The sequence below is a fragment of the Ambystoma mexicanum genome, chromosome 9 (assembly GCF_040938575.1).
Source record: "Ambystoma mexicanum isolate Mex_15411 chromosome 9, UKY_AmexF1_1, whole genome shotgun sequence".
NCBI lineage: Eukaryota > Metazoa > Chordata > Amphibia > Caudata > Ambystomatidae > Ambystoma > Ambystoma mexicanum.
The window spans coordinates 869,639,058-869,662,229 of NC_090931.1; the positions used below are offsets into that span (position 1 = coordinate 869,639,058).

Consider the following 23,172-nt stretch of genomic DNA (forward strand, 5'->3'; position numbering starts at 1 on the left):
TGTACATCATTTTTTTCCAAATCAACCCTCTTGTTACAGGCGTTTATTACACTGCTTGATATAGCACTGTAATCCATTTACCAATAAATCAAATGTGGACCAAAGTTGCAGAGCAGTAAACCCTTCCTACGGGATTAAAGTGGGTGTCTACGCTGGAAATGTTCACCTCAGTGTACAGTACAGATCGACAGAAGAAACTTTCTTTTGGAAATTAATCTTAAAAGAACATTTTGCAATGAGTTTGACCATCGCTCTTTTTTCACATGTCACAGTCAGCTCTTCTACCTGCTGCTTTCCTCCGAGATAAATGAAATGCAATCTATGATGGATTTTTGCTTTTTTCTCGCTCCACCATGTTTTGTCAGTATAATTAGGGGGACGGAGATACACTATTTGTGCTAACAAGTCACAGCGCCATCCAGTTGCCATCCCTTTAAGTTTGCTCCAGTTCAGAGGCACTGAGAAAAGCATAAACGGTATGCAAATTAGCAGAAAAGCATGCATTTTTGACCGAGAAAGCTATTTCTTATTAACACACTAACATTGATGGTAGCATCATGTTTGAAGATTTTCAACAATGAAATTGCTGAGAAAAAAAAGATAGTTGCCTTGCACACCAAACTACGACATGCCATTTTTTCTTACATTCTATTCATCATCTGGAAAGAAAAGTTGCTAAAAATGAAAACCAACAGAACTTTTTTATTCACCATAAGAAGCTTCGCTTCTATGCTCAAATCAGTTTACAGCAGCCGTTCAAATACATCTGTACTAGTGCTTAGTCTTGAGCAACCAAACTGTACAATCTTAGGTCTGTTCACTATGGGACCACCATTCAATCATCATGTTTTGCTAGTCATTAAACTAAGTCCCTTGCCTCAAGGACTGCAAGAATGAGAACAAGAGGATCAGTCAGTTTTCCGAAAAAATAAACATTGCAAGTACACATAGCCACATAGGGCAAGATGAAATATTAAGCACTCTGCATGAAAATATTATTTTTCATAATCCCCAACCGGTTAGACATCCCATTTTCATGTCTGCAGAACTTTACTTGCCAACCAGTGATGCCCATGTATAAGGAAGTGTACAGCAATAGTCAAAGGGTGGGAACAGAAGCTTGCTGACAAGTGAATACCAGCTTATCTATCAAGAGTGTCTGTGGGTGTTGCTTCTCAGTTTTGGTACCAGATGACGTCGTCACCTGGGCCTTTAAAGCTCAAGAAAGGATTCTGTGTATTGCAGGTTCTGATGTCTCCACAAGGCATCTTCAAAGTCATGTTTAAATGGGCTCATAAACGAGAATAAATAGGAGTTCAATCGCCTGTGTTAGCAAACCAAATATTGCTTTAATAATCGAATGTCCTCCTTTAATACACAAAGGTTCATTTTTGGATGAAGAGACTAGTAGTTTAATGCAGACATATGCATCCACAAAGCTTGTGAACAGAACTTCAGCAAAGGCTTCAAACCAGAGGTCCGAAACAGAAAAGGATGAGACCTAATAGAAAAACATGTGTTGTTGTTCAAACATTGTACTGTGATTCTTATTTGTCAATGCTCATTAATCCTATCGTGGTCTCTTAATGTTGAGATCGTTTTTGATTATGCCGTTTTTCAATACATTATTGTGTATATGTCATATTAAATTGTGAGTGGCCTTGGAGAATTTGTCTGCCACTTTATACATGTCTTTTCCTTTTAAATCTTCCTTTTCTAGTTTCGGATCATTACTATACCCATAGAGTAGGAACAGCCTACCCCGCAATTTTCTTTCCCCCACCGCTAACATCAAAGATCATTTACGAGATATCCAGATGACAATTGCTAGGCAAGGAGTTCTGTATCCACTAATGGTCTGCCTTGGATTTTGACAATGTAGTGTTTAGTTGCAGATTCGGATTGGCTCATTCAAAAGCTTTTCGTTTCGAGTGGATGAGTGAAAAGAAACATGTCAAAAAGGGATGTTCCAGATAAATAACTGGCCATTCATGTGATATTATCCCTCTAAAAGGCTGGTTTAGTATCTCCTGGTGCTATATATGAAAATAAAGCCCAAGGGGAAATGCCATCGCTAATAGGAATCTTGAGAAAATGGCTCAAATTTCCATCCGTTTTTTCAAGCATTGCTTGTGAATGTGTTGTGCCAGTAAAGGATACGTGCTAATTGGTGCGAGCAGGGACTCTTACACAGAGTATGAACGATGCATTCAATGTACAAAATAATATTGAACTACTAAAACATAACATTTCCTAAATTTCATCTTACTGTCAGAAGCTGAACATAAGAAAATAGAAATAGAATCCGGCTCTTGCATATGATCTTCAAGTGCTGTTGGTATCGCATCCACAGCGTGATGAAATCGGCCAGAACCTTGAAAGAGATAGGAACATTCATTTTTATGCCCTTGGTTTCCTTTACAAACAGAGGAAAACTGGGGCACTGCAGCAAGTGACCATGCTTTCTCCCAGTAAAAATCTGTCCCCTTTCAAAGCACCTTACAGTAAAAGTGCAAAATGTTGGTCCCACGGTCTGCAATCATTCATATCACATACACGACATATAAGCAATATAAACTGGTAAAGCTAAGACTCTCTGCCAACGGGGCAGTTCCATGGTCTTCCTGTGTTCATTTTCGAGAGCTGTAGAGAAAAGAGCCACAGGTTTAGTGAGACAAGACATAAGAAAGGTTTATCCAATTCATGTTTTTTTTTAGGTTAAACATTCATCAGGTTTTTACATTGAGCAAAGTTGGATCTGGATGAATCAATTTACAGGCAATATGGCATTACACAATGGATCAGAAACATTACATGTTTGCATAACCAGACAAAATAAAGATTAAGGCTGGATATGCAACAAGATTTATGAAGGTTTTAGCAACATTCGCTCCTTTGCAATATTCTATGGAACGTCAAGAAACTCCATTGACAGATGCTTCTACTTCTTTCGATTTAGACATGAATCGTACTTACTAACAATGGCAATAAATCGTTACGTACATAGATGTATACATTTGACAGCAACTGAGGCCGATTATGACAATGCCACAATAGGAAAGGAAAAATTACTCAATGCTTAATGTTATTTTTTGGGTGAAATGGTTGATTCGAACAACCCTTACACAAGCAAAAGACAACATTTTTACAACAAATAGCCAACACATTACATCAAATTCAAATAAGTGTTCCATCATTCATCGGTTGTTACGACATACATTTGAAACAAATCGATTAGCAGCAAAAGTTAAGGATAATTGATTTACTGTTAAAATATATGTGCGAAAGACTGCAGAAGGTAAACACCTAAATCATAAACAAAACAACTAAAATAACCGTCTCAACTCCTTAACTGCCAAGGCCCCCTCACCCCCCCAGTGCCAAGGCCTTTTTTGGTGATTTCGGTATGTCGCCATTCAATCCCTTGTAACATTTTTGTTACATGAGATATCTTGGCCAAATTTGGCCCCTTTTTTCCCCCCACATGTAGGCGGTCGTAACGCCACCAAGAAATCCTACTTTGCTGTGGGGGTGGGGGGGGTGAGATAAAATAACCAAAAAGGGCGAACATTTGGGGTTTTTTCAGAAAATGAAAATAAAATGATGTACAAAGAAGCCTGTGTTTATTTCCTCGCAAGAGCTAAGAACAAATGGCTTGCTGTGCTGAATTCGCCATTTTCCAGGCTTTCAAGAACAGGTTGAGTGGAAACCAAAAAAACATTTTGATATGGTTACCAGCCGTTTTGTGAGAGTTAGGCAATTATGCCCTTTTTTTCCCCAATAGGACATGAGTTGATGGAATGGAAGAGGAGGGTAGGAAAGCTGAATGTGAAGACAGAAAGGCATACATTTCCAAGTTTAGGCAGGGGTGATTTGCGCAGGTCAGGCAACAACTATGTAGGAAAAATACCATAGTTTTGGGAGAAATCAGGAAAATGACAGAAAAAAAGGGATGTGGTGGACATGATTGGCCCGGTATGGCAACGGCTTCTGTGAATTTTCAGAAAAGCAATGCCCTGTTACATTTCCCCGACTCTTCCAGTGTCACACATTTTTCGTAATGTTTCACAAAACAAGCAGTACAAGCCAAAAGCTGAGCCATGGTACACAGGTTTGTTATGCTTACAGCCTAAACAGACATACTTAGCATGTGTAAGGAAGAAACCAAATGTGGAGAGGAAGGGCACGCATACATTTTTTGAAAGAGCACAGGCAGACCTTTTGAAGGGTAGGGGACTTGTGCAGGTTACAAAAGTGTATAGTGGCTAAAGCAGCGGCTTTGAACACATTTGGGAAATGAAAGGGTTGTGTGAAAGTGCAGCAGCAAATGTTCAAAAATGTTATGAAAACCACGCGAACACAACAAATGTCCTACCTTCCCGCATTCTCACAGGTGTCCCAACGAAAAAGGTACCTCATGTGTGGGTGCACATGTAAAGGAGGTCCCAGACATGACCTGCACCCCTGCCCCTCATTTCGAGCTACCAGGAAGACACTCGCCAAGGTATGTGACATATGTAGAGCAAATGAACCAACAGAGAGCCGCACTGGGACTCTGCCCAGTGTACATTAGAAGATCCGTACCTGTTGAAGCGCCCATAACCAGACAACCCTGGGCAGCACAGTACCCTATCAGAAAGCCATACCTGCCGCCAACACAAAATGAGGAGTGCCTGCATACTGTCCACGAAGAGACCCCAAGAGCCCTAATGGAAGGCCAGTGGAAATGACACAAGGGCCTGAACAGACTCGTGAATGAACAAAAAGTCCCTATCGACTAACATGCCAACGTAAGTAAATACAAAAATAAATGTAATGGACACAGAGAAGAGAATGTTAAAACGTGAGGAAACAGAGCTACGAGACAAGATGGAAGCAACCAACCTGTTAACCGTGTATAAATAGGCTTGGAACGCAAGATGCTGAGAAAGCGATACTGCTTGCAATGCTTAGTAGAATATTAGAAGCGGCATGTGCCAACTATATAGCTACCTCAAGAGGCACGTTATACGAGTGCGACTCCTTTTGTAAAGCAGAAATGGGCCCAGGCTGCCAGAGGCCTGGCAGGCCAAGTTTCACAATTCAGCCAGAACAGAGAGGAAGAGCGGAATCGAAACTCAAAAGAGAGCGGCTCGTGCCTGGGAAATCAAGGTCACCCAGAGAAGGGAGGAGAGCGTCAACTCGCAAGAACCAAACTTCAGAGCATACCAGCTCGCCTGTGAAGGTCAAGATAAGAGAGGCCCAGGCATGTGGTAGGGCCGAAGCAGAATTAAATACAATAAAAGCTGGAAACTGAAGCAAAATCATGGTGAACAGACATGTGACCCGCTGGGGGCAAAGAGGTACCATCACCTGATGACATCCAGAACCCAGGAAGCCATAACTTTTCCCGATAAGAGACTACAGTCTCGAGGCCAAACCCAGCCAACTAATTGACACAAAGCCCTAAAATACTGATTGATGGAAGGGAGGCAGGGTGAAACTTGGTACACCAGGCCCGAGGGTGTCCATTCTGCATGCTGCTAATTAAAATGTGGATTTATGTCTAGGGGTGTAACCTACCCAATCACGATGGACCAAGTTATCTAGAGTCCTATAGATAGTAGAACCAATGAGACATTGTACTTGTAGTGATGTCAATCACGTGTGATGTAGTGGGATGGGCATAGACGCCCACCCGATAAGAGCTATCCAATCCGCATGCCCCATTATCATATACAGATATAGTACCTATACTATAGGTTTCTGACTGATCGCTCTCAGTCTATTTCTCTTCCCCCATTCCCATCTAAGTTGGCTACACTTCTCTGTGGCGTTCCTCAGAGCTCTGCACTTTCTCCTATCCTTTTTGATAGTTATATTAGATCTTTTCTGCTTCTTATCCACTCACATGGTTTCCGCTACTACTCTTATGCGGACGACACACAGATTCTCGTCCGCCTCAATCTTACTCAAGCTGAGACCGCTGCACGACTCAGGAACTGCTTGGAGGATTTGGGGCACTGGATGATGACTAATTGGCTTAAATTAAACGGCAGTAAGACCGAGGTCCCGGTTGTGTGTACTTCGTCCTTCCTTCTCTTTTGGACCTCGCAATTCTGGCCATCGAGCCATGGCCCTCTTCCTCTTCCGGTTCAATCGGTTCGTAATCTCGGTGTCAAAATATCTGCCTCTCTGTCCCTTGACAATCAGGTGGCTAGTGTATGTAGTACTGGGCACTTTAAACTCTGCATTCTGCAGAAAGTCTTGCCTTTTATTTCTGCTGAATGCCAGGCCCTGGTATTGGCAGCCTTGGTTCTCAGCACTCTTGACTACTGCAATTCTCTCTATTTGGCCCAGCCCCGCTACCTGATGCAAAGGCTTCAACTGCTGCAAAATGTTGCTGTTTGCTCTATACTCCGCCCTCCCTTTGGATCTCTTATTTCCCCTCTGCTCAAGAAACTACACTGGCTTCCTGTGGCCAGCCGGATCCTGTTTAAATCATTGTGTCTGGTGCATCGTGCCTTTTATGGCCTGGGTGCTGAGTATCTCCAGGCAAAGTTTGTTCATTACACTCCTTCCCGTCTACTGTGCTCTCAGTTTGCGTGTCTTCTCACTGCCCCCCGCTATCGTCTGTCACGCATGGGAGGCCGTGCCTTTTCGGTGGCGGCTGCTATAGCTTGGAACAAGTTGCCTACTGCTCTACGTGGAACTAAAGACCACCTTACTTTCTGCCGGTTGCTGAAAACCACTCTGTTTTAGGCCATCTCACTCTTATGGTGTTGTCGGCCGCTCTGGACTTTGACTCCTCTTCAGTACCCAGTGCCAAAATGCCTTTGGGTGTACGTGCGCTTTAACAAATTTTTATAACATAACATACATAAATTACCTTTCCTAACCAATTATATTGCATGTCGAGTTTTGTAGAGTTAGACGTCAATGATGACGAATATTGCCTATAAGAATTACTGTTCAACTGAAGTTCGATGAAGTCGGAGCGAGACAGGTGATCGCAATGATGCTGATTCCCATTTGTTTCTCTGTTTGATGTACTTGTCATTAAACGGACTTCCCTTTGCCAAACTACTGATTCCTCGTTATTGAGTCGTGTCGGAGTAAGTGAATCCTGCACCCCCATCCCTCACATGGTGCAGCTATCTTGTCTTACAAGTTCTAGAGGGTGAGCGCTGACCTATGGGCCCGTCAGTGAATTCCTCTCCTCCAGAACACTTGGTAGCAGAGGATGGTTTCGGCTATCGATTATAGATTGATATAGTTATAAGACACCCTTAGACCGACCACACGAAGTAACTCTAGGCCTTCGGTAAGATCACGAGTCCTTTCGCCATTCCGGCTGAGTAGACTGAGAAGCTCCCCGTGGACAATGATAGAGTAAAAATTTCAAAAATCTGCAGTGGGTCTGAAGGATCCCGCCTATCCAAGCATAACCCTTCTCATTCCCACGGGCAGCGGATTGGACGAAAGCTTTAAAAGCAGGAAAAGGAAGAGGCGGTGATCCCGAAGTTCCAGAGAGGAAACAATGTGATCTGTGAGTGAAGCAATAAAACTCGTTACTTTGGCAAATGTCGCATAGGCATTACAGCCAGTAAGGGAAAGGTAACAGTGGGCGGCAGAGAAAAAATAAAGTAGTTAGGAGTAGAGAAGACTGTTATATATATATATAGGGTTAATGACTCAAGCATAAGAACTAAAGAGTGGATACCAGTGGGGCACCTGAGAAAAAACGTAAGGATTTGCCTTGTTCCTGCACTTTAAAGAGTGGTCAGAAGGAATGTGAACCCAGAGCCCACAGTGTGGGGACAATTTAGGCTATGATGACGATTCACATCCCATGATGGGGTATTGATTAGAAAGCAGATATACTTATGACCAGCTGGTGTCTGTCTAGTCAGTCAAACGTCTGTCATATGCGTTCTGTTGTGTGTCAAATATAAAATAATTGTATTGGTGATTGTTTGAAATGCATTTTGGCTTTACGTGATTCTGTAACTAAGAGGGAATCGCCACTGAATTGAAGAGTTTTGAGTAAATTGTTGGTATAAAATTTGGCGGGAAAAGATTGGATTGGAGCTTGCGTATTTGGTGCTCGCTCGTACTGGTGAAGGATTAAAGAACTGTATGAATACTGATACTGACAAAATCAGAAATGGAGGAAGTTACCCCACTTGCACATTTATGCAAACAGTTGCCCAAGCATGCACCAAAGCTGAAGAAATACAGCCAAGAGTGGGTTCAGGGTACCGCAAATAAAATGTTTATGCCGTGGCCCCAGAACGGGTCACTCTCGAAGGCTGTTTTGCAGCATATGACTACCTTCCGACACGCCACATGTACTGGCAAGAAGCTAGAGAAACGTCTTGCTGTCCTCGAACTTTGGAAAATGTTTGAGCAGAGGAAGGAGGAAGAACCACCCGCAGATTGGATATTAAATGCAAGTACAGAGGGGGGTGAGACGCCTACCGCGCCACCTGCCCCGCCTGAGCCAGTGATCGAAGGGAGTAAGTGAGAGGGTATTTACCCGCTAAGAGAACTTAAGGCAGCCACGGGGTACAGCAAGCCGGCATATGAGTCGCCTACGTATAGTAGTGACGACATCAAAGCAAAAGAGAAGGAAAGTAATCTTGCCTCCGAAGTCCCAAGGGACAAGGATAGACGCAGTGATGAAGGAAAGGAACAGGCACAGAGTAGTGCATCTCTCGAGAAAGAGAGAGAGAGGGAGGGAAAGAAGCGGAAAGGAGGTGATGAGGTAGCATTGGATGGGAGGACATGTACTAATGAAATTAGACGGAAAGGAAGTGATGATGCGAAGCCGAGGGAACGGGCTGACGAGGCGCAGAGAAAGGAAAAAGAGAAAGAAAAGGAAATGAGAAACGAGAGGGTAAGAAAGAAGGATAGGTTAAGGCGAGAACAAATATATCGCGATGAGCAAGGAATATCACTCAGTCGCACAGTGCGCACCCTATGAAAAGTACAGGTAGAACATGCTAAAGTTAGAGAAAGAAAGGAGAGTGCACAAAAGGAAAGTAAATAAGCAAGAAGACGAGGAGAGTAGAAGGGCAAGGGAACGTAGAAATGAACAGGTGAGGGAAGTAGATAAGGCTTGAGAAGAAGCAAAGAAGCGAAAGGAAATAGATGAGGAATCAGAACGTAAGCGCAGACAGAGGGCACGAGATCTAGAATATTTGCAACGGGAAGTTAAAAAACCCAATCCTGTTGTAGAATGGGAAGACACAGAAAAATTCTTTCCTGCAAGCGATGCAGAACCAGGTACAAGCGGGACAAATATTGAGGATGACTTCGACACCAGAAGCATCGGGGAAACGATTGATAAAATCTATGACGAGATGGGGTTGGAACTAATTTACCAAGGGGGAAGGGAAGATGAGCGCTTAGAAAGCACTCAGCTATATGACACTGAGGATGTCACCCGAAGTAGTGGGAGCAGGGGACTGTCTCTAGACAGGCTGGAGATTGGGCAGAACGAAGAAGATGCAAAAAGTTGTGTAAACTGGGAGTATTCAGGATCTGACTCCGGTGGGGAAACGGAGGATGGGGCACATGAAGAAGGGAGACGGTGTGAAAAACGGCTCCAAAGGCACCGAGAGGTACGATGGTCGGACGCTAGCGGGTCCACAAGTAGGGCACCGAAGTCCGCTGGACAGTGCAGCCGACATAATGAAACACCCCACGGCCAGAGGGGGGCGTCAGTACCTGCCTATGCAGACAGGTTAAGGGCATTGCCAGGTAGACGGCAAGGCGGGAATGCCACCCCGGCGATAGATCTGAGAGCTACGGGGAAAGAGAAGGAGGACTGTGCATTCCAATTCCCGTTACTAGAAAAAGGGGGAGTTAGACCACAATATATTCCATGGCCACACATGGACCGGGAAAACCTAAAAAATAAGCTCCCAATGCTGACGTCGGGGGCTGGGAAGTGGATAAATGAGTTAGAGAAAATGACAGGGGGTGTCAAACTAGCCATAGGGGACATTAAGGGCCTCCTAATTGCTATACTTGGCAAAAGGGCAGACGATGAGTAGAAAAGAGCGGGCTACCCTAGGGTAACCATAAATAACACCTCCCATGACGGAGCGCCATTTAATAACTGTAGAGCAGCAGTGTGGAAAGCACTGCATACGCTATATCCAGACACGTCTGATATGGGAGCTATAATGACTCAAAAAATAAAAGTCAGAGGATCCGTTGATTTATATCCAGAATTTTCAAGACGTGTGGGTTGATTGATTGATATTTTATTTCTATCGCGCTCGTACACAAGTGTTTCAGAGCGCGACAAGGCAAGGGAGGAGAACAGGGGAGAACAAAACAGCGATCTTACTAGGCCCAGTGACATTGAGAACGTGCAAGTGCATGGGAGAGGGAGGGGAAAAGCGCATGGAAGGTGGGAGAGGTGGAAAGTGTGAAGCAGAGGAGAAACAGATAAATAACAATAAATAAATAATAAAGGCAACAAACAGTGGTAATGCAGCCAGTAATTTGCAAGTGCTAGGTTTAAGGCAGCAGACAGGGTAGGTCCACTAAGTGCAGGAAGAAAAAGGGGGGGCTGTATGGGTACAGATACAGACCCCAGTGCAAGGGGTGGCCCAGAAGAAATGCGGGAGGGTGACATGATGAGCAGGTACCTGGGCCCGAAAGAGAGGGTGGCCAGGTGCACGGTGCCAAGAGAGAACAGATCAGCAGGGGAGAGGGGGAGCGAAGGCAGAAGAAAAGAGGAAGGTCTTGAGGTGCTTCCGGAACCGGAGATGGTTCTCCTGAAGTTTTAGAGTGGCAGGGGGGCTGTTCCAGAGGGAGGCCCCAACCGAAGACAGAGATCTACCCCCAGCTCGTTTCTTAGAAAAACGACTGACCCTGAGTGAGTTGGAGGTAGAGGAGCGAAGAGCTCGAGAGGGGAGGTATTTGCGGAGGGATAGCTGAATGTATTTTGGACCCAGCCCCCAGAAAGCCTTGTGGACAATGCAGAGGGTTTTGAATTTAATCCTTGCATCCACTGGGAGCCAGTGAAGAGATTTCAGAGCTGGAAGGACAAGTCTCGCAGTCCTGTTCTAGATTAGTTGCAGAGGGCGGAGAGTAGAGGCAGGTAGATTTAGAAAGAGGCTGTTATTGTAGTCCAAGCTAGAGAGAACCAGAGCTTCTGGGGGAAGGAGAGGAAAGGCAGAGTACCTCTGAGGAGGTGCAGTCGGAAATTTGACTTTTTAGAGACCTCAGAGATGTGGGCGGAGAAGGAAAGGGTGGAGTCAAAGATGACCCCGAGGTTCTTAGCCTCGCAGGTGGGGGTAGGAGGAGGGCCAAGGGAGGCTGGCCAGAGAGTGAGGGGAAAGGATGGTGAAGGTGTGCCGATGAGGAGGATCTCCGTCTTGCTGGCATTCAGACAAAGATCATTGGAGGCACACAAATCTTGAATGGCAGTTAGGCAATCAGAGATGAGAGAGGCAGAGGAGGTGGCAGAGGGCAGCCTGAAAATGAGTTGAGTGCCGTCAGCGTAGCACTGGAAATTTGAGCAGAAAATGGCAATGCAGTGGGCGAGAGTTGTCAGGTATTGGTTGAAAAGCCAGGGCGAGAGGTTAGACCCCTGGGGAACACCACAGGTAGAGAGGAAGATAGATGAAAGGAAGGACCCAAGTTGGACTTGGGAGGGTCGATCTGAGAGGAAAGAGGTCAGCCAGGCCAGAGCCTGCTCAGTGATACCCAAGTTTTCACAGAGACGGTTGAGCAGGATGATATGGTTGACCGTGTCGAAGGCAGAAGAGAGATCGAGGAGGATGAGGACAGAGGGAAGGTTAGAGTCAAGGTTGGTGAGCAGATCTTCACGGATGTTTAGGAGCCGAAACGCATGAGTCTTGGACGAAATCTATCCCTGTATTCTACCATATATTGTGCCAGGGGTTACCAGAGCCGGTGCAAAAACAGTCTAAGAAATTGGTAGGAATAGAAGCTAAACCATGGGCCGAATTACAGTTGACAATTGCACACTATTGCAGATTGTTGCAAGAAAAGAATCGGAAAAGGAGACAACTCGTAAGGGAGATGAGGCAAAGCTGGTGCAAAAGAATCTCTCGAAGTATGCACTCCAGGGAGCCATGCTCACCAGCCCAACCCAGCCAAGTGCACCGCATGTGACCAACCCATCGCAGAATAATCAGGGTAACACAGGATTTTACCCAAGAGGAAGGGGTTTTGGAGGAAGAGGTTGGCAAAATAATCAGGGAGGGTTTCGAGGTAACCAAGGAGGTTTTCAGAATGTACAAGGTGGCTTCCAGAACGCACAGAAGGGCGGTCCAGCTATGCCAGATGGACAAATGGCCCGGCCACCGCCGGTGTGTCGGTTGTGTGGAGTGACAGGACACGTGGCGCGCACGTGAAGAAGCCAAGACATGTGGCAAAGTAGTCAAGGAATGGGGGGCAGGCACGATAAATCAACCTGCCATCCCGTAACAGGGCAGTGCACAAAATTATACTGTGCAGCAGCAGGCGGCAGGCTTGCAGCAAGGTGCACAGCAAGAGGTTCAACCACCGAACATGGGGAATTTGCCACAGGGACAACACCAGCAGGCACCGCCGCAAATGGCTCAGGGCGCTAATCCCGGAGGGAGAATTAACCCTGGAAATGGGGGAAACCCACAAGTGTACACTGGACCGAACCTGTATATGAAATAGGATAGCTCGCGGGGAACTCTGATGTGCTGTATCCTATCGGTGACACCAGACCCTAATAGGGAACCTAGGGTGAATGTCACCATAGGGGGAAAAGAATATTGCTTTTCTTAGTTGACATGGGTGCAAAGCGCTCGTGTATAAGAGAGGGCACATTTTCCTTGTCCGGTGAGGCTATAGACGCCCAGAGTTTCACTGGAGCTCATAGTAGAGTTCCCTTTCCAGATGCACTCCCAGTCTCAGTGGGAGAGCGTGAAATGAATGTACCCCTATTATATTCACGTCAGACCCCGGTAAACATTCTGGGTCAGGACCTGATGACTAAATTAAACATGACCATCTCGTTTACCGAGAATGGTATAGTATGCTCCACCTCAGGAATGCATTATTCAAACATGTGCGAAATGATCAGAGCATACTCAGGACGTGTAGCAATGAGTGCTATACCGGTAGAACCAGAAGTTTTTGCATATGGCACGCGGGTGCTTATGGCGGGATTGCCAGGCCTCGCAGACAAACCTATGAGAACCCCTGATGAGTTTCTATTCAGACCAAGAATACCCATGCACGAAGAGGAGGGACAAGTAATCCTCTTAATGATACAATCTGCCGCAGTGCGAGGGAAAGTGGTATTGGTTGAAGGATATGACGATGAAGGCAGACAATGGTGTGCTATTATCGCTATTGAAGAAGGGTAGAAGAGACAAGGGTGGAAGTGAGTCTCATATTTTGGTTCAAAATGATCAAACGAGAGGTGCCACAGAGAATGATGTTGGCACTAATACGTCCAGAATACTTTGAGGACGACATGGCCCAAGTGCCTGCTGCAGTGTGGACTACAGGGCCCTATGATGTAGGTCTCCTGAAAGGGGCAGGTGAAGTGAAAATCAAGCTGAAACCGGGAGCAATTTTACAGTGTACTTGACAATATCCCATGTCCAGAGAGGCTGATGAAGGGATCGCGAAGACAATTTCCGCCATGATGGAGCAGGGCATCCTAGTGACGTCAGAATCACCTTGCAACTGTAACGCTCACCTGATTCCCGTAGAGGCGCCGGTCTTGACTGGGCGTATACCGTATCTTCAAAGGTGATGTGTAACACACGGCTGGCTCTTTGGGCTGGACCTCTGTGCACTGTATGTCTGACTCGAAGGGTAAGATGTCTGCAGATAGAAAATATGGGATTAAGGAACTGGGTTATTGAATGTCTCTCTCTTCTTCCCTTTCTCTTCTCCTGTAGAACCCCAAAGGTTAACGCTCTCACCTTAGGTAAGTCAACGCCGTGCTCTCCATCTGCCTCGGGGCAGGGTGCTGTAACCAGTTTCTTCACTGGATAAGGGGAGCAGGCCTCTTGACTTCAGAGGACTGCTGTCTGTCGTTTACTGCACGAACGGTAAGTTTCGAGTAATTCTAATGTCTTTAAAGTCTTTAGTAATGATGTTTCTTGTTTTGCAGGGTTCCGGCGATGGCGGATGACGGGCTGAAGTGAGTTGAAGATGGAGCCCGTGTGATGAATAGAAGCGCCTGGAAGCACGTAAGTAAGCGCTTGTTGCCTGCTTCACGATGCGCTCTAACTGTCTTTTTATTTTGCAGGTACAAGTTCGGAGCGGCTGCAGGGTGCCGGAATACCCACTGGGTTAGATGTGGAAAGGAGTAATGGCACGTGAGTATTAAAGTTCCCCAATGTCTTTAAACGCACCTTGTTTTGTCTTTCAGATGCGGGATGCAGCGCCGAAGGCCTCCGGAGCGTGCGAAGAGTTGGTAAGCTTTTGTCTTTCAGATGCCGGAATGCAGTGTGAAGACCTCCGGAGCGCACGAAGAGTAGGTAAGCCTTTGTCTTTCAGATGCCGGAATGCAGCGCGAGGCGTTGGTGACAGCCAATGGACCAGGTAAGTGAAGAGCTGTCACTGAAGACCGTAATGCTAACCTGTTCTTTCTTGTCTTTATAGGTGTTGCTGAAGACTGGATTCAGGATGGTAAGCCTTTTTCCTTAGGCCCAGGATCAGATGCAGAAGACACGATGAGCGTTCTGCTGCAGAGGATGCAGAATAACGCAAAGCAAGATTCATCCATCGGGTGTGGTTTAAATAGCCTCCTGTAGTGCTTAGGGTCTCCTTCCACAGCCACGCCTAGGTAAGAAAAGAGTTCCTGCTTTCCAGAAGAGTTCCAGTGTTCTGAATCTAGGGAGTGGCTCCTGCCCCACCCAACAGGAAAAGTAGTTCCAAACAGAAGAGGATCAGAGGCTCAACTGGCAGGCAGGTAAGCAGCATGGTCTGCTGCAGGTAAGTCCACCCAAGCATTATGAGCCCGGCGCTTCCAGCGCTGGGACTGGGCATATTTATGAGCCTGGTGCCACTGGCGCCAGGACTGGGTCCAAAAGGTCCCAATTGGGACTGGTTGGCACTCGGAACCTGGGTTATGGATCTGCTTCCAAGGGAGTTGGGAAAACCCTGCCCTTTTGGAAGCAGAGATCATGACAGTACCCCCCCCTCAAGGCCCCTCCCAAACCGGGCTTCTCCGGGGGTTTTGGCTTGTCAGGAAATGTTCGGTGAAATCTTTTGATTAGGCGAGGAGCGTGGACATATTCAGCAGGTTCCCAGGATCTCTCTTGGGGGCCGTAGCCTTTCCAGTCAATTAGGTAAAATAGTTTAGATTTGGAGATCTTGGAGTCCAGAATGCTTTTGACTTCAAACTCGAGTTCTCCATCAACTAGGATAGGTTTTGGAGATTTAGTTAGTCGGGTTTGAGGTTGCACGGGTTTTAATAGAGAGACGTGGAAGACCGAATGTATCTTCATGTGCGGGGGCAAGTCCAACTTGACCGCTACTGGGTTTACTATGGTAGTGATGGAATAGGGACCAAGGTATCTTGGGTTGAATGTGCGTGGCCCTTTTAGAGGTAGATATTTGGTGGATAACCAGACTTGATCCCCTACTTGATACTGAGGGGCTGCCTTCCGATGTTGATCTGCTCCTTTCTTGTATTGTTCTTTAGCCCTTTGAAGGTGAGAAACAGATTCCTTAAAGGCTTGGATGATTGTAGAATGCAGGTAGTCTACTGCTGGTGTTTCAAGATCTTGGAGGGGATCCAACTCCGAGGTTCGAGGGTGACTGCCGTACAAAAGAAAAAACGGGGTTTTCCCAGTTCCCGAATGGACAGAGTTATTGTAGGCATATTCGGCTATCCAAAGGATGTCTTTCCAAGTTTTTTCAGTTTGTTGCTGCATGCAGCGTAAATACTGTTCCAGAGTTTGATTGGTCCTCTCGGTTTGTCCGTCGGTCTGAGGGTGGTGACTGGTCGATAGTCTCACATCAATTTGAGCCGACCGACAGCAACTTCGCCAAAAATGAGAAATAAATTGACTACCTCGATCCGAAATTAGAACCGAAGGAAAACCGTGCAGTCGGATGCTGTTTTCGAGAAATTCTCGGGCCAGAGTTGCTGCTGTTGGCAAGCCTTTGAGCGGAATGAAATGCGCCATCTTGGAGAATAAGTCCACGATTACTAGAATCGTATTGTATCCGGAGCATGGAGGTAGATCGGTGATGAAGTCCATGGAAAGCGTATGCCAAGGGCGAGGTGGGATGTCAATAGGGCGTAAGAGGCCTGCTGGTCTTTCCTTTTGACTCTTGTTTTGGGCGCATACTCCACAGGACATTATAAAGTCTCTGATATCTTTTTTCCAAGACGGCCACCAGAAGTAGCGCTTGATCTTTTCTGAGGTCTTGGCCATACCGGGATGTCCTTCCATTAAAGAATCGTGATAACAAGAGATTACTTTTTTCTGTAAATCTGTGCTGGGTAGGTATAATCGTTCTTGAAAATACAATAAGTTGCCCTTTACTGCAAAGTCCTTTCCCTGCAGATGCCAATTCTGTATGTCTGCTGGAGTTACAAGTTGCCTGGCTTTATCCTTAACTTCCTCTATGGATTCTGTGGCGATTACACCCAGAATTCTTTGTTCGGGAATGATTGGTACAGGTTTAGGGTTGATCAAGTGTTCTTCCACTCCCATCCGAGAAAGGGCATCAGCTTTACCGTTCTTTGTACCAGGTCGATAGGTAATTATGAAGTCGAACTCGGCAAAGAATAATGCCCAACGGAGTTGTCTAGAGGATTGGGCTTTTGCGGTTTTCAAATATTGCAGGTTTCGGTGATCCGTAATCACAGTAACGGTGTGTCGGGCCCCCAGCAGATAATGCCGCCAAGCCTTAAAGGCAGACTTGATAGCCAGAAGTTCCTTGTCAGTAATCCTGTAATTGATTTCAGGAGGCGAGAATTTGCGGGACCAAAATGCCACGGGATGCAACCGATTGGTTACCGGGTCCTTTTGTGATAGAACTGCCCCCATGGCAAGGCTTGAAGCATCAGTTTCCACGATGTAGGGGAGTTCGGGGCGAGGGTGTTTTAAGATTGGTGCAGAGATAAATTTAGTCTTCAAATCCTGGAAAGCTTGTTCCGCCTCGGTAGACCATTCAAAACGTTTGTTTTTCTTTAACAAGGCAGTGATGGGCTGGACTATTCGAGAGAATTCGGGGATAAACCTGCGGTAAAAGTTAGCGAAGCCTAACATGCTTTGCACACCTTTTACGGAGGATGATGATGGCCATTTGAGAACTGCATCGACCTTCTTTGAATCCATACGCACTCTGCCAGGTGATATGAATCCCAAGAATTCAACTTCAGTCACGTTGAAAACACATTTTTCCAACTTAGCGAAAAGTTTGTGTTGACGCAATCTTTCGAGGACCATTTTCACGTGTTTCCGATGTTCAGATTCCGATGAAGAATAAACGAGGATGTTGTCAATGTAAACAACAACACACACATCTATGAGCTCTCTGAGGACATCGTTCATAAAATATTGAAAGGCGGCCGGGGCATTGCAAAGTCCGAAGGGCATGACCTGATATTCAAATAGCCCATACTTGGTGCGGAAGGCCGTCTTCCATTCATCGCCCTCTTTTACTCGTACCAAGTGGTAAGCTCCTCTAAGATCCAGCTTTGTATATATGCATGCTTTTCTGACTTGGTCCAGGAGTTCAGGGATCAAAGGTAACGGATATCTATTCTTAACGGTGATCTGGTTCAGGGAGCGATAATCTATACAAGTTCTAAGGTCTCCTTCCTTTTTTGGAACGAAGAACAAAGTTGAAGAAGCAGGGGACTTGGAAGGACGAATAAACCCATTTGCCAGGTATTGATCCAGGTATTGTCGAAGGTGAAGGTTCTCAGGCTCGGTGAGGGCATAAATTCTACTACAAGGAGGAGTAGATCCAGGTATCAGGTCTATCTGGCAGTCATAAGACCTATGAGGAGGTAGAGAGTTAGCCTGATCCTTCCGGAAAACATCTTGGTATTCTAGGTATTCGGGAGGTAACTGGGGAGTTTCTGAAGAAATTGCTGCCAGTGCAACACCAGGTGGAGGGTGACAAGTAGAGACACATTCTGGAAACTGGACCGTTCTTGCTCGCCAATCGATCAGAGGATTGTGTTTCTCTAACCAAGGTATTCCTAGAATAATCTGAAACTGAGGGGCCTTGATCACATCGAACACGATCTTCTCATGGTGTCCATCTTGACTTACTAGCGTCACCTCTTGAGTGGTATGCGTTACTGGCCCGGAGGCTATCTCCGTACCATCCACTGTAGTAATGACGTCCTTTACAGCCTTGGGACAAAGAGTTAGATTCATCCTCAAAACCATTTCATGATCCACATAATTGCCGATGGCACCGCTGTCGACGTAAGCTTCAATTGCATGTAATCGATCCGGATTATCAGGGCTAATGAGGACCATAGGTATCACGAAATGCGAGGTCACGGAACTGGTTTTCACGCTCGGCAAGAGGACCTCTATTCTTGTCGGGCGAGGTTGTTTCCCTGCTCAGAGTTTGTAACTTTGGTAACTGCAGCTCCTACTGCCTTCTTGGCAGGTTCAACCGGACAGTCTCGTAGAAAGTGCCCTGAGTTTCCGCAATAGAGGCATAATTGCAACTGTTTTCTCCTTTCCCGCTCCTTTTGTGTTAGAGGACCTTTCAGACCCCCTATTTGCATGGGTTCCCCGGAGTCTACTCCTTTGGAAGGAGTTGGCGGTTTGGAAAATACTCGAGCATCAAACTTGGAATGATCGGCCTTCCTGTTCTGCAGTCTGTGATCTATTTGAACGACTAAGTCTATATAGTCCGAACAATCTTGTGGGGGATTCACTACTTGGGCTAACACATCTTTGAGCTCTCCACGTAGACCTCTATAAAACAGCGTAATCCTTTTGTCCTCAGGCCATTGAGTTTCCACTATCAGTCTGTTGAAAGATGCAATATAAGCCAAAAGCTCTTGATTACCTTGTCGCAACGAAAGAAGCTCATTGTCCAAGGCCTGCCCCTGTGAATGTCTTGCGAACAGTTTTTCCATACTGAGCTGAAAAGCTTGAAAATCATGGAGGACCGGATCATCTTGATTTACTAGAGGGATCGACCAGTCTGCCGCATTGCCACTAAGGTACGAAAGCATGAAAGCTACTTTAGCTTGATCGGTTGGAAAGGCTGCTGGCCGGCATAAGAAATGCAACCGGCACTGATTGATAAATACTGCAAACCTCTTTGGGTCACCAGAAAATCGTTCGGGCGGAGCCAGAGGTACATTCCCAGGTAGGTTGATCTGCACTGGATTCATAGAGGATGTAGAAGGAAGATTTCCCCCAGATGCGGGTAACGGGGTCTGTCCGGCTTGTGACTGTAGCAATTGTCTAGCGAGATCATCTGTTCGATCCTTGGAAATAATCAGTTCCCTTCTTAGAGCGTTCGTTTCCTGCCGGGCTGCATGCACTTCTGCCCTTAGTTCCCCAAGTAACTGGGCTAGCTGGTCGGTATCCGAGGTTTCCATAGCGCCTGGACGGGAGTTTTGTGGTAGGCTTTGCGTTCTGTAACGCTCACCTGATTCCCGTAGAGGCGCCGGTCTTGACTGGGCGTATACCGTATCTTCAAAGGTGATGTGTAACACACGGCTGGCTCTTTGGGCTGGACCTCTGTGCACTGTATGTCTGACTCGAAGGGTAAGATGTCTGCAGATAGAAAATATGGGATTAAGGAACTGGGTTATTGAATGTCTCTCTCTTCTTCCCTTTCTCTTCTCCTGTAGAACCCCAAAGGTTAACGCTCTCACCTTAGGTAAGTCAACGCCGTGCTCTCCATCTGCCTCGGGGCAGGGTGCTGTAACCAGTTTCTTCACTGGATAAGGGGAGCAGGCCTCTTGACTTCAGAGGACTGCTGTCCGTCGTTTACTGCACGAACGGTAAGTTTCGAGTAATTCTAATGTCTTTAAAGTCTTTAGTAATGATGTTTCTTGTTTTGCAGGGTTCCGGCGATGGCGGATGACGGGCTGAAGTGAGTTGAAGATGGAGCCCGTGTGATGAATAGAAGCGCCTGGAAGCACGTAAGTAAGCGCTTGTTGCCTGCTTCACGATGCGCTCTAACTGTCTTTTTATTTTGCAGGTACAAGTTCGGAGCGGCTGCAGGGTGCCGGAATACCCACTGGGTTAGATGTGGAAAGGAGTAATGGCACGTGAGTATTAAAGTACCCCAATGTCTTTAAACGCACCTTGTTTTGTCTTTCAGATGCGGGATGCAGCGCCGAAGGCCTCCGGAGCGTGCGAAGAGTTGGTAAGCTTTTGTCTTTCAGATGCCGGAATGCAGCGCGAGGCGTTGGTGACAGCCGATGGACCAGGTAAGTGAAGAGCTGTCACTGAAGACCGTAATGCTAACCTGTTCTTTCTTGTCTTTAAAGGTGTTGCTGAAGACTGGATTCAGGATGGTAAGCCTTTTTCCTTAGGCCCAGGATCAGATGCAGAAGACACGATGAGCGTTCTGCTGCAGAGGATGCAGAATAACGCAAAGCAAGATTCATCCATCGGGTCTGGTTTAAATAGCCTCCTGTAGTGCTTAGGTGTCTCCTTCCACAGCCACGCCTAGGTAAGAAAAGAGTTCCTGCTTTCCAGAAGAGTTCCAGTGTTCTGAATCTAGGGAGTGGCTCCTGCCCCACCCAACAGGAAAAGTAGTTCCAAACAGAAGAGGATCAGAGGCTCAACTGGCAGGCAAGTAAGCAGCATGGTCTGCTGCAGGTAAGTCCACCCAAGCATTATGAGCCCGGCGCTTCCAGCGCTGGGACTGGGCATATTTATGAGCCTGGTGCCACTGGCGCCAGGACTGGGTCCAAAAGGTCCCAATTGGGACTGGTTGGCACTCGGAACCTGGGTTATGGATCTGCTTCCAAGGGAGTTGGGAAAACCCTGACCTTTTGGAAGCAGAGATCATGACAGCAACACGGTGATATACCCTGTCAAGAAATCGAAGAGTGGTCTTGGCGTTTAATCCAAGATTTAAGAGCATTAAACGATATTGTTATGACCGAGTTCCCTCTAGTCCCGAACCCCTCTACAATTCTATGCAATATACCCACTGAGGCAAAATATTTAACAGTAATCGATTTGAAAAATGCATTTTTCTCGATTCCACTTCACCGTGACAATATCTGACGTCATTCACTTTCAGACAAATGCGCCTGAAAAGCACAAGGTTGCCACAGGGGTACTGCGAGTCCCCGTCTGTTTTCAACAGAGTCCTGCAAATTGACCTAAGCAATATTCCGGTGGACAATGTGGATGACATTCTGATCTGTAGCACTACTAAAGAACAATGCAGGCGCGATTCAGTCCAGCTATAGACTATACTGGCTGAGAAGGGATACAAAGTTGACAAGGATAAATTGCAATACTGTCAACAGGAGGTGTTGTACATAGGGCAACTGATCTCTCATGAGCGGAAAAAGGTAACCCCAGAAAGGGCTGAAGCCATCATGAACACGGCCAAGCCGCGCACAATAAAACAAATGCAAAGCTTTTTAGGCCTGTGCAATTACATCAGAGCATGGGTCTTTGACTACAGCTCATACACCAAGCCCTTGCTTCAGGCCCTAAAGAAGGCCCAGGCGACAAGGGAAGATATCGAATGGACTGAGGCGATGGAAAAGGGGTTCACAGAGCTCAAGCGGGCAATTTGTAAGGCCCCAGTTCTGGGGATTCCTAATTATGCAGAGGAATTCTACCTGTTCTCACATACCGATGGTAATTTTAGGATGGCAGTGCTCGCAAAGCGAACCTTGCTGGGGTACAAGCCACTAGCATATTACAGCAGGAATCTGGACCCAGTCATGAAGGGCCACTTCCCATGCGAACAAAACCTAGCTGCTGCCGCATTCGCTATCGAAAAGGTATCATCCATTGTGATGGGGTGCTCCATGACTGTTTGTAGAGCACTCACTGTTCGCCATACTAGAAAAGCCAAAGGGCACACTGACATCTCAGAGAGCATCCGCCTATGAGGTGATTATCTCCAGCCCATCGATCAAAATAGTGCAATGTAAAACTGTGAATCCAGCTACGTTCATAGCAGAGCCAATCACAGAGGGAGAACCTATACACGACTGTGCAAACTATGAGGAATTCTATGAGATCCCCAGGGTAAAAGAAAATGCCCTGGCAAGTGGAGAGATCGTCTTTGTTGACGGGTCTTCGAGAATCGACCAAGAAGACGGACAAAGGTATGCAGGCGTGGCAAAACACCTAGCAAATGGAGTTTCGAGTACTCGTTTTGTGCACGAATACCGTCTCATTATTCGGCACAGGCTGCAGAACTAGTGGCACTGATACTCGCCATTGAGAATCATGCAGACCAGGAAGTAATGGTGTACAGTGACTCCGCCTATGTGACGTCCACCGTACACACAGGTCTGGCGCTCTGGAAAAGGAGGGGCTACCTTCGAGCAGACGGCACGCCAGTGAAACATGCAGCCCCATTGGACAGGCTGATAAATGCACTACAGCTCCCAGTGGGCATAGCGGTCGTGAAATGCGCCACTCACACCAAGGGGACGGATTTCGTGTCGCGTGGAAACCATGAAGCGGACACGGAAGCCAAACGTATGGGATCCAAGAATGAAACTATCATGGACGTGGAGGTAGCACGTACCCATGAACGGATGATGGTGGCGCGAATCACACCAGAAGCCTATAGTAAAATGGGGCAGACTCAGCTAAATGAGCTCCAGGGGGAGGCACCTCAAGAGGAGAAAAATCTGTGAAAACGTGGAGGGTGTTCTTTAAACCCCTCTGACAGGTTATGGAGGCAAGACAGCACTGGTAAATCAGTAATGCCTGTCGCCCTCCTGAAGGTAGCGCTAGAACAACTTCACTACCCCAAACACATGTCAAAAGAAACCCTAGCTGCAACGCTCGGAGAAGACTGGTTCACACCGAATTTAGCGGAGCACATAGCTTTTTTTATGGTGAACCGCATTATCTGCCAGCAATTCACCGCTGGGCACACATTAAAAGTAGTGAGAGGAATCATTCCCAGACCAAATGGACCATTCCAGCAATTGCATATCGACTACGTCGACATGATGCAAGTGTACAACGGGTACAGGTATTTAATTGTGGTGGT

At 46.5% G+C, this 23,172-nt stretch overlaps 1 protein-coding gene across 1 annotated transcript in view; it reads right to left on the bottom strand.

Annotated features, from left to right (window-relative positions):
• Positions 1–688: 688 nt before the first annotated feature.
• The window catches only part of RBM44 (RNA binding motif protein 44), a 1,098,830-nt gene continuing 1,076,346 nt past the window's right edge, over positions 689–23,172 (bottom strand). The window contains exon 15 of the mRNA XM_069615953.1: positions 689–2,643. The gene's annotated coding sequence lies outside the window, so the exon portion shown is untranslated. The remainder of the gene's footprint in view (positions 2,644–23,172) is intronic.